The sequence below is a fragment of the Aphis gossypii genome, unplaced genomic scaffold, assembly GCF_020184175.1.
Source record: "Aphis gossypii isolate Hap1 unplaced genomic scaffold, ASM2018417v2 Contig00429_ERROPOS248183, whole genome shotgun sequence".
Taxonomy (NCBI): domain Eukaryota; kingdom Metazoa; phylum Arthropoda; class Insecta; order Hemiptera; family Aphididae; genus Aphis; species Aphis gossypii.
Window position 1 is genome coordinate 234,763 of NW_026083100.1, and position 12,749 is coordinate 247,511.

At 26.8% G+C, this 12,749-nt stretch overlaps 1 pseudogene; it reads right to left on the reverse strand.

Annotated features, from left to right (window-relative positions):
- Window positions 1-843: 843 nt before the first annotated feature.
- Window positions 844-6,231, reverse strand: LOC126554087 (uncharacterized; annotated as a pseudogene).
- Window positions 6,232-12,749: the final 6,518 nt, after the last annotated feature.

Genomic DNA, 12,749 nt, shown 5'->3' on the forward strand with positions numbered 1-12,749 from the left:
TTATAGTTGCTATTTTTAGACAATTTTTTCCCTTTTGATGGGAATTATAAATTATGTTGTTTTCTTATTATAACGAGTAGGGAGATACAGGAGCGTGATAAGAAATCTATACCAGCATAATATTATACCCACAGATATTTATATATCCTATGGTAATAATATCATGGTAGAGAATAAAAAATATATATAACCCATAGACATAATTATATTATATTCACAGATATAATATACTATTAACAGTATAGTTATAGTGTTAATAGTATATATCTGTGATTATATTATATTATGTCTATGATATAACCACACTACCACATCGATTATTTTTGGAAATAAAACACATTAGTATCTATAATATATATTTTTTTTTAAATACTGAAAAAATATAAAATATATATAATATATTAACATATAACACTTAGGTATATCGGCGCTTATATTTATTGTTGGCAGGCCAAAGAAGGCGTTTATAAAAAATGTTGGTGCAAATGTACACCCTGCACCCCCCCCCCCCAAATGACGCCCCTGGTTACAACAATAAATTAAAATTAGTTTATACATATTAATTATATTATTATTATTATACAGCTGTTTTGTTTTTTACTTTATAATGTAAATAATAATTAATAATTATTAGAACCAGAAGATTATATTATATTATATCGTTACAAAAATTAAAATTAATTTTTAAACATATTTATTACTTATGAATATTATAAAACTTATTTATTTTACTTAATAATGTATAAAATTATCAGAAAGTTAAATGAATTGTAACAAAAAAAAAAAAACCTATCAAATTTTAATAAAATTGGTAATAAATAATATAACGAATACAGTAATGCATTATACTTGTGAAGCACAGGGACGATAACCGAGTTCTATATCATTTTCCACGGATGATTTCCTTCTTACATTTTTAAAATACTTAAAAATACAATATATTATTAATATAAATACAATTAATATTAAGTATTTATTTGCATAAACGAAGTCATATGTTTTATCCATAATAACAGAGTTAATTAATTTGTGTTGTTGGTCTAGTTGTAAGTTTATTCGGTTGAAAGAATCTTTATTAAATTTGAGATTCTTTATTTCATTTAGGTGAATTGGTTTTGGGTATGATTGGTGTACATAGATATTACTACAAGAATCATTTAAAAGGGATAATTCAATTGGTATAGTGACTGGAAGTGATTTTTCTAAAGATTGTTCTGTTCTAAGAACGCCTTTCGCAGTAAAAGCAAAACAACCAGAATTTTGAATTTGAATTTTAAAGTTTTTAGTTTGCTTGTTACAAATTATTGTGATGGTCGTTGGTTTTTCACACACAAAGTACCAATTATTTTTAAAAAATGATGGATACCACATTTCTTTTTTGAATTCTGTAATAAAAGTTTCACATAGTGATGGTCTACTTACTGAGTTCTTTAGTAGTTCTGTTACACAGATGGGATCCGTCTCACCGTTGTGTATCATTTCATTAAAAGTGCATACAAATATATTAGCAACTACTATACAGTTTTTGATATTCGGCCATTGAAAATATTTTGTAACCATTTCGTCCGCTAATAAATAGGTACATCGGGCTTTCAGTCATGTGTAAAAATTGACCGTATTCATTAATTGGGACGTAAATAGGTAAAATATGATATAAGTTGAAATTATCGATAATACATAATGGAATTTTCATTGAAAATATTAATTTATCATTTATAAAATGTAGTTCGACACTCATTATTTTGAATATTTGATGAATATTTTCTAAATCGAATTTTACTGGCATTTTTAAATCATCGGGAAGAATATTTTCAATACTTTTTATTTCCGATAAAATTTGATTAGGCGTCATTAAAAAAGCATCTACTTTATTAATGTTTGCATTGAATATCATTCTCTGTATTCTAGTTATAAACATTTCTAACTCAAACATATTATTTTCAATCAAATATACTAATTCAATATCAAACATTTCTTTTTTTGCGTCAGATAGTTCATTACTAAACTTATTTAAATTTGTTTCTACCTTTTTCATATTGAAATCAAATAAAATTTTATTTTCATTGAATGATGTATTGTGTCATTTAAGTTACTAATTGTACTTCTCAAAATCGATACTTGATCGTGAACAATTCTTAACATTTTATTTTGATCTTTCTCCATTATTTATGGTGCTATCATATCTTCGAACGTCGTCGGCATCGGCAACACCAAACATCCATTGTAGTGCCGAACCTCCGGATTCGAAAGACCTTTTAACTCTTTTATCGTGTTCAGCTAATTGCCTAAGTACTATAATTTCCTTTCCTAACTCAAGTATTTGTTTTTTTAATCGAAGTACAGATATGAAAGTTATATTACTAATTTTATCATACGTTTTAATTGATTTTAACATTGATTTATTAATATCTAAACTATTATCTAAATATCTTAAATCTAAATACGTATTAATAGTCCAACTACTTTTACATAATTTAGCTTTACCTACAATCTCATATTGTAATCCCGGGCTGTCATTGGTTGACTTCAGTTTGTAAAATTCGTCATCTGCATTTTAAAATGAAGTTTCCCAAGTAGAATGTGGACAGATGAGAAGTATCTGCAGCAGTATGGTATAATTATATCATATCCTTGTCCAAAAATCCATTTTTGTTTATTTTTTTTTTGTTTTGACTTATGTTACAACGCAGCTTATCTAATTGAATATTTAAGATGTATAATTAATAAAATCAAAAGTTATAGTTATATACAGGTACATCACGATTACATAAGATTCACAGTGCAGAACCTGCTCCAGTCTTCTAAAAGATTCTTTTTAAATGTATTCAAATACAGATACAGATACTTATTTTAAAAGTATTTAAAACACGTATTTGAATACTCAGTAAAAAATTATTGAGGACGAATTTAAAAACTTTAAAAAAGTATTTGTGGATACTTTCAAATACCTACTTTCATTTTTTTCTAAATATATTTTTTTACCTTATAAATCAACAGCACCGATTTAAATATTTTAAGTTCATTATAAACCATATTGCACTGTATCATTTGTTTGTTGTAACTATAAAAATATCACATCTTATTTTTTTGTCGAAGTCCCTATTAGAATTTACGGTTGAATATATTCAGAGTAAAAAAAATAAAAAACCACAAAAAATTATTTTACCCGCGATTAAAATTTAAACTAAAATAGAAAAAATATTATATAAACTTAGACGAATAAGTAATTGAAAATAATTATTTGAGTAAGCACTTAAATAATATTTGAATACTTTTACATGAAGTACTTTACAAGACTGACTACCTAGCTCCATAACCATAAAAACAAAATATGTAAATAAATATTTCTTACCTTTCTTCAAATATCAGTTTTCTTAGCTTCTGTATTGATTCTTGAATTAAACTATAAATTTTAATAATATACGACAATGTCAAATAGCTGACTGAACCACTTGTAATCTTGTGACAAAATACCTATATTCAATTGATGGAATGACTTAAATGCTGGAATTTATTGCCTAGTAGATAACAATAATGTTACTTTAATTTTATTAATTAATGGAGATATTTTTTAATAATATTATTTATTTATTTAATATTATTATTATACAGTTAATTTAGTATTATTATAAGCAATTATAATTATAACAACTAATTATATTATGTACAATTTTAATGATGTATAATGATTTATAAATATGCATGGTGCATGGTCTATAATTGTCTATAACAATGTAAAGGAAAATTAAAATCTTAGTCATGATATATTGATATTATGTTGTGTATTATAATCGAAGATTAAATTTGAAATTCGTCAATAGTTCAATATAATAATCTATTTGTTGAAATAATTCATAGCCAGCCGATATTTATTCATGAACATTGTGTCTGAAAGAAAATAGTTCTTGTACTATTAGTTATTAAATTATAACGTTTACAATATCATCATAGCTCAAACATTATTTTGTTTTTATACTGAATATGTTTAAATATCAAAATGAATCAAAAAATTCAAAGAATGTTAAAATTTATTTTTTACCGAATCGTTTTCGTATCAACTTGAAAGAAGCAATACAAATACTTAAAAAACCATTTTTAACTGAAAGCATTGAATGTACACAACTTGAGCCACAACCAGGTAAGTGGTACATATATATTGAATATGATGAATCGAAAAAAATTACAGATAGAATTGAGTGGGAAGCGACAGGTACTACTCTGTTACCTAATGAGAAAAATCCCATGGTAATAGCTAAATATTTTTCATCTAAAAATATGTTAAAAAGTGTATTCAAACTAATAAAAAATAATAAATATGACACTTCACTGGTGAATTATACGAATGATGTATTACCACTGGACTTGCCGAATGATAAAATTAAAAAAATTAAATCACGCGTTTCAAAAAAAAGGTCTATCAAAACAATAATGAAAGACCGCATTGAGAAAATGAAAAATAAAGAATGTTCAACTCAAAATAATGATTCGTAAGCTTAATAAAATACTTCCAATGTTTATAAACATTTTAATAAATTTATGTTTATAAACAGTTTTAACGAGAAAAAGAACAATTTGCCATCTACGGCAGCACAATTTATGGTAGAAGATATTGAAAACTCGTAAGTTTATTCGTAACAATTATTATTGTATTAAATAAACGTTTTTGAGTGGTGCAAACTGTTACCATGAAAGAATAAAATTACAATTAAATGTACATTTTTAAAAAATAATTAATTTTTAGAAATGAAATTTCGAGTACAGCTGATAACAATTCTAATAATGTGAACATTGATTTAAATTTAAATTCAACCTTTTTTGAAGATGGTTCGTATACAATAAAAATTATACGCAATAGATAACTAATATTTAGGTAATAATGGTAATTTTAGTTGAGGTATTAAAATATTAAATATTATACCTAAAATATTATTTAATTATTATATATTATATTTATTATGAAGTAAGTATTTATTAATGCCATAAATATAAATAGCGCATACTATGCGCTATGGTATATTGATACTAAAAATACGTCGTAATTTACGTGTATGAATTTTATATAATATATAATATATTTATATATTATACGCAACCCGCCACATACGAAAGATCAGACCATAAGAAACGTCGCTCCCGAATGAGTTCGGTCGTCTGCCAGCCATAGATATTAAAGAATGGATAGGCCATTTGTGCTTATCATACGGGCATGAATTAGAAATAATTTCGAGGTTATAGAGGTCTTAACAGAATTAGGATTAATTATTTAAAAATTATTTATATTATTATACAATAAACATATTACATTTTATAATAATAATATTTTAATAATTTATAAATTCCAATATCTATTAATTATCTATACATCCATCAATGATAATAATCACAAAATATAATTTATGATAAGACCTCTGCTAGAGTGAGAGGCATTAATAAAATCTGTCTTTCTCTCTTCCCCATTCCGGCACACTTCCCTCTATACGATTAATATAGCGATGGCCTATCCATTCTTTAATATCTATGCTGCCAGCAGCCAGCTGCCGACTACGAGTAGTAGGCGTGGCTTAAACGCCGCGCGCTTGCGGATCGCGAAAACACCCAAAAGCGCCTTCTATCGGCCGTTGTATACGTTTCACTTTCGGTGTGGCGTCCTCTTACTGCCAAAATAATCATGCAATAAATAACTAACTAACTAAATAATCATGCTAGTACCATGCTATATGCATATTTAAAAGCAACAAATGTAATACAAAATGTAAATTTACTAAATATACAAAAATTTTAATTATAAATAAACTTCTAACCTATCTGATCTGGTTCAACTGAAGATGTATCCAAAACATTAATACCAGACATCATAGAATCGTTCAACACTGTAGGTGAACTGGGACGGATCACTAAAGAATCAGCAAGATTATTTTGAGTACACATAGCAGGAGTACTATCATTAAGATGAACTGCTAAAAGAACAAAAAATTTAATAATATACCTTAAATATTAGATAAATGAAGATATAAAATTGTCCTTACCATTATCAACAACTGGTGTATGCTCAGTAACATCGTTTTGAGGCAAGTTAAGAAAAGGATATGCGTTGGCATTAAGTCTTTTGGTCCCGGGACTTAAACAATCAGCAGTAAAGTGTACAGCACAAATCACTTTTTTGGCATACACATCAAGACTATTTTGTTTTTCCAGTCCAACAATTTGCATCCAATTAAGCAGTCTTGTCATGTTGGTTTTCGGATTAGGAAAACGATGACAGACAACACCTATTTGCGCATTTGAATATTTACAAAATATTTGGTTACTTCTACAATAGATATTAGTTATTAGGGACTCTAAAGACCGGATTTGTTTTAGGTGTTAGCTGCACAAAAATTACAATAGTACATACCCTTTGAATTACATCCCGCCACGACACACTTCGACGCGTTCTTGGATGACATAATATAAATTATAAACTTAATTGAAGCAAACTATAGTACAAGTTAAATAAAAAAAATTGTAAACTGCACGGCACACAACACAGCAAAAATGAAAAGTCAAAGATTGTTTACTGTAGTTTAGTGTTTTAGGTTAAAAGCAGAAGTGAACGACGAACGTGGTCGGCGGCGGAGGCTGGGAGTTGTACCTGCTCCTGGTGGTTGTACAATGAACTATAAAGTGGTACCAATTACCCACGGAGAGTTGCACCTGCCTGCTAAGTAAGAAGTGGCGATAACGCTATAAAAATAATAATATTTTAGTAGGTATGCCGACGCGCGACGGCCAGTACGGGAGTACGGCATTATGACGTCATGCTTAAAGCAAGGGAAAATATGAATATTTGAAAATCTAAACCACGCCCACTTACAAAGTACTTAAAAACTCATGTTGTGTTAGAGAAAAAATTTTTTTTTTTTCATTTACATTAATAGTATACTATAGTAACCACAGTGTATACATTTTTATCCAATATTTTCATATTGGTTCAGGTCCTAATTATGAAAATACGCCGAAGTTCGCTCCTTTTCTTTTTTTTTTTGAGAGCTTTTTTCCGGAACTCACATCCAGATAATTTTTTTTTTAAACTGTTCCATCACAAAAAAAATATACTTAAACACTTATACTTAAACTGTAACATTCATTAAATACCGTCCAGTGAACAGTGAAGTGAACGCTGAACACTGTTATAATAAATAAATACAACTGTTAAATAGCAGAAAATAAGCACACATGAATACGCAATGCTTGGTTATCGGCTTATCGCTGTCCAATTAGTTCGTCAACGACTGACCGATACAAGTATCCAATATTAGTTTATCTTAATTGCAGATTGCTCCGATTGTGTTTTTGGCTATTTCAGTAAAATCATAAAATCGAAATTATAATATGATATGATATGACGAATGTCTTTTTTTAATCATTACTAGTGTGACTATATTGAATTAAAACTATTTAATTTGAAATACTTGTGTAATTCCAAAAAAAAATGATTCAATTTAAAAAAAAAATTAAATGTAATAAAAATGATGAGCTTAAAATTTGAAAATTGCGCCCCTCTATGATATAAGCGCCCGGGGCATGGGCCCTGGATCGCCTCCCTAGAATCGGTACTGATTAACATCACAAATAACTTATAAAAAAGCGGGCAAGTGAGTACCGCTCTGCTGTACATTAGGTGCCGTATGGATCATTATTATATATTATAGGAGTGTTAAATTTGAATCCAATGATAGTTATCATTGTATACGAAAAACGATTCTGAACGAAGATGATTTGTCAGCCTAGGATATAATTTCTAGTGGTTGGTGAAAAAGGTGGTTTATGTTTTAATGGCCTGAATACAACAAAATTTAAGTTCTTTTATAATAATTGTAAGCTAAACTTATGAAAAACCTTGTATTAAATTTTCAACTCTTAGCTACTTATACAAAAATTTTTATGAAATATACCTACAAAATAATTTGCAAGTATTCATAGTTTTGACGAATTTTTGTCAAAATTTGAACTTCAAATGCTAATTAAAAAAAATTGTGCCTATGTATTTTTATAATTTTTTAATCACTATAAGAATAACACATGAGGAACTTTGTATAAAATTTTCAAGTATTTTGATAGGGCCAAAAAAATTTTTCAGAAAAATTGAAAATTTCAGTTGTCTATAAGTAGCTCAAAAAAACTCAAAATATTTTGAAAATTAAATCAAGTAAATAAAATGCCAATCTAAATAACTGGTAAAATTTTCAAGTATCTACGACTTATACTTTATTATAACAAATATCAAAAATCGTTTGAGGCTAAACCGTTATTTAACGCGGTTTTGTAAAAATTTAAATTTAAAACACTCATAAAAATTTTTTGTCTGAATCCGGTAGTTTTTTTTACAGATATTTGAAGAAAAATGTATGGAGAACCTTGTACCAAATTTTCAAAACTTAGTTATAAAAGAAAAAAATTTTATGATTTTTCAACTTCAAAATTACTTGCAAATTTTCGCGTTTTCAACAGATTTCGTAAAAATTTGAACTATAAACTCTTATAAAAAAAAATTGTGACTAACGATTTTTAATTTTTTTTAGCTACAATAAAAACAACTCATAAGGAGCCTTGTATTAAATTTTCAAAACTTTTTGGTCATCCAAAAATTTTTTATCGACACTTTAAAAAAAATCGAAAATTTCAGTAGTCTATAAATAACTCAAAAAAAGTCAAAATTGTTTGAAAATTTAACTATATACAGATACTACTGACATTAACATTTGGTGAAAATTTCAAGTATTTTCAGTGATTAGTTTTTAAATTACAACCATAAAAAAAAATTGATTTGGTCGAAAACTGGTTTTGAAAATTGCCTTTTTTCCGTCATTTTTTTTTTGTTTTTCTTGATTTTTTTGAAAACTGTTGGAAAATGTTAACTTTTTACCTCTATAATGCACCAAGGATATTCACTTTTACATCGGAAACCACCCCCATAGTTAGAAATTGAAGCATTATTTCGACTAGTTATGCTATACACAGACACAAAAATAAATAAACACACACCATTGTAAAATCAATACATTCATCACTTCGTTCAGAATCTAAAAATAAAAATAAAATAATTAGAATAGTTTCTCAATAAATGATTCCTACATTCAATTTTTTGTACTCTTAATGACGGTCCATATGGAAGTATCTCATTTAATCGTTTCATAACACTACTGTCTCCATCCCCTAAATGGTTTATTATATTTTATGCGTTACAAAAAACATTAAATATATTAATAGACGGTAAACTAAGATATTTATAATTTATATTATTACCGATCAATTTATTAAATTTAACTCCATGCAACTCAATACTTTTCTTAAATCCCTCAGCAATTCCGTCCGCCTCAATACTCGTGGCTCCCTTTTTCCAATTCATAAAACAAAAATGTTTTGGAATTTCGATTTTTTTATTCAACGCTCTCTCACATGTTATACAGTATCGATTTCTAATTCCGACAAATAAATTTTTTTTTGTTTTATAACTGATTATACTAGCCTAAAATAGAAATAATTTTATTTCAATTAACTTATTATTTTTAAATAATAAAATTTTTTTTATTTCAATACTTACTACTCCCGATAATGCATCGTATTTCGTGCTATAACTTCTCTTAGACCACTGTCCGTCTGTCACCACAGTTAACAAAGGAATCCCATCTGTATTGATATCACCTGTATTCGCCGGCTTTTTGCATCTCAGTCCATGCTGTATTCTTAATTTCAGGTTCTTCCTTTCAGGTTTTTCTTGATTTTTTTGAAAACTGTTGGAAAATGTTAACTTTTTACCTCTATAATGCACCAAGGATATTCACTTTTACATCGGAAACCACCCCCATAGTTAGAAATTGAAGCATTATTTCGACTAGTTATGCTGTACAGTGTACACAGACACAAAAAAAAAAAAAACACACACATCATTGTAAAATCAATACATTCATCACCTCGTTCAGAATCTAAAAAAGCGGGAAATTAGGTGTCGAATACCTATATCTAACGTGACCATATATTTTTTCTCAATCCTAGAAACTTGTAAATTTCAATAGGAAAACTATATGTTTTGCATAAAATGACAACACTAAAAATACAGAAAAGCACAAAGCCTTTTTATTATAAAAAAAAACATTAATTTTTTTATAAAAATGATAAAATTAAAGCACAGATAAATGTTATATGATAAATGATATTATTCAGCTGGATTTTTATATTTTTTGGTTCCGAAAATTCGAAATAACGAGTGTTGTATTTTTAGATTCTGAACGAAGTGATGAATGTATTGATTTTACAATGATGTGTGTTTTTTTTTTTTTTTTTTTTTTTTTTTGTGTCTGTGTCTGTGTACAGCATAACTAGTCGAAATAATGCTCCAATTTCAAACTATGGGGGTGGTTTCCGATGTAAAAGTGAATATCCTTGGTGCATTATAGAGGTAAAAAATTAACATTTTCCAACAGTTTTCAAAAAAATCAGAAAAAACAAAAAAAAATGACGGAAAAACGGCAATTTTTACGCAAAACCAGTTTTCGACCAAATCGATTTTTTTTTATGGTTGTAATTTAAAAACTAATCACTGAAAATACTTGAAATTTTCACCAAATGTTAATGTCAGTGGTATCCGTATATAGTTAAATTTTCAAAAAATTTTGACTTTTTTTGAGTTATTTATAGACCACTGAAATTTTCGATTTTTTTGAAAAATTTTTTTTAAAGTGTCGATAAAAAATTTTTGGATGACCAAAAAGTTTTGAAAATTTAATACAAGGTTCCTTATGAGTTGTTTTTAATGTAGCTAAAAAAAATTAAAAATCGTTAGTCACAATTTTTTTTTATAAGCGTTTTTAGTTCAAATTTTTACGAAATCTGTCGAAAACGCGAAAATTTGCAAGTAATTTTGAAGTTGAAAAATCATAAAATTTTTTTCTTTTATAACTAAGTTTTGAAAATTTGGTACAAGGTTCTCCATACATTTTTCTTCAAATATCTGTAAAAAAAACTCTACCGGATTCAGACAAAAAATTTTTATGAGTGTTTGAAATTTAAATTTTTACAAAAACCGCGTTAAATAACAGTTTAGCCTCAAACGATTTTTGATATTTGTTATTATTCAAAAAGTATAAGTCGTAGATACTTGAAAATTTTACCAGTTATTAAGATTCGCGTTTTCTTTACGTGATTTAAATTTCAAAATATTTTGACTTTTTTTGAGCTATTTATAGACAACTGAAATTTTCAATTTTTCTGAAAAAATATTTTTGAAGTGTCGATAAAATTTTTTTGGCCCTATCAAAATACTTGAAAATTTAATACAAAGTTCCTCATATGTTATTCTTATAGTGATTAAAAAATTATAAGAATACATAGGCACAATTTTTTTTTATTAGCATTTGAAGTTCAAATTTTGACGAAAATTCGTCAAAATTATGAATACTTGCGAAATATTTGAAGTTGAAAAATCATACAATTTTTTGTGTTTATAACTAAGGATTAAAAATACAACACTAAGTTTTCCATAAGTTTACCTTCAAGTATCTATAGAGAAAACTCGAAGCATCATTATAGGAAAAATTTTAAGTGCGTTTGAATTTTAAATTTTAACGAAATAGCGTAACGATAACGATTTATCCTCAAACGATTTTAAATATTTGTTATTATTCAAAAAGTATAAGTCGTAGATACTTGAAAATTTTACCAGTTATTAAGATTCGCGTTTTCTTTACGTGATTTAATTTTCAAAATATTTTTTAATATAAGCTGGTTTTTTTAAACCACCTTTTTTACCAACCACTAGAAATTATATCCTTGGCTGACAAATCATCTTCGTTCAGAATCGTTTTTCGTATACAATGATAACTATCATTGGATTCAAATTTAACACTCCTATAATATATAATAATGATCCATACGGCACCTAATGTACAGCAGAGCGGTACTCACTTGCCCGCTTTTTTGAATTCGAGTGTTAGCCACGTTGTGACTTTTTTCAAAGCGAAAGTATGGTCACGTTTAAAATACCTCATAATTTGGTTGTTGAAACTAAATTCAATAATTTTGTAGGTATTAAAATTAAAATATTTTATAAACAATATAAGCTAAAAGGTACTAAAAAAATTAACAAACCTATTAGAAACAAACCAACGTAGTTGAATTATCAGTCTCAGTTATTATTTCAATAGAAGTTTCACCAAATGATGACGGATTAGAAGTAGAACTTCAAAAAAAAAAATTTAAAAATAATATTATTTAATTATTTATATATTATATATATATATTATAGCTACTAAAAAATAACAAACTTATTAGAAATCAACGTAGTTGAAGTATTAGTCTCATTCATTATATCCATAGAAGTTTCATCCAATGGTAACGGATTAGAAGTAGAACTTCAAAAAAAAAAATAATAATAATAATAATATTTTATAATTATTTATATATTATACCTATAGTTAACTATTTTATACATTCTATATAAAAACAATTTAACATTCTAGTATAAACTTACCTTTTGTTTTTATTATACCGCTTTAAAATAAGTTTGCTAGTTATATTTTTCCTACTTGGACGTTTAATTTTGTTCGTTTTATTTGCCATATTATTTAAAAATAATTATAAAAAACGCTAGTGAAAATAAAATAATATCTAATGTCTTGTGTTATAATTATTTCTAAGCACTGTTAAAGTCTGAGTACTCAAGTCAGAATGACAATTTTAATAATAATAATCTTATTCCCTGTTTTCATAAA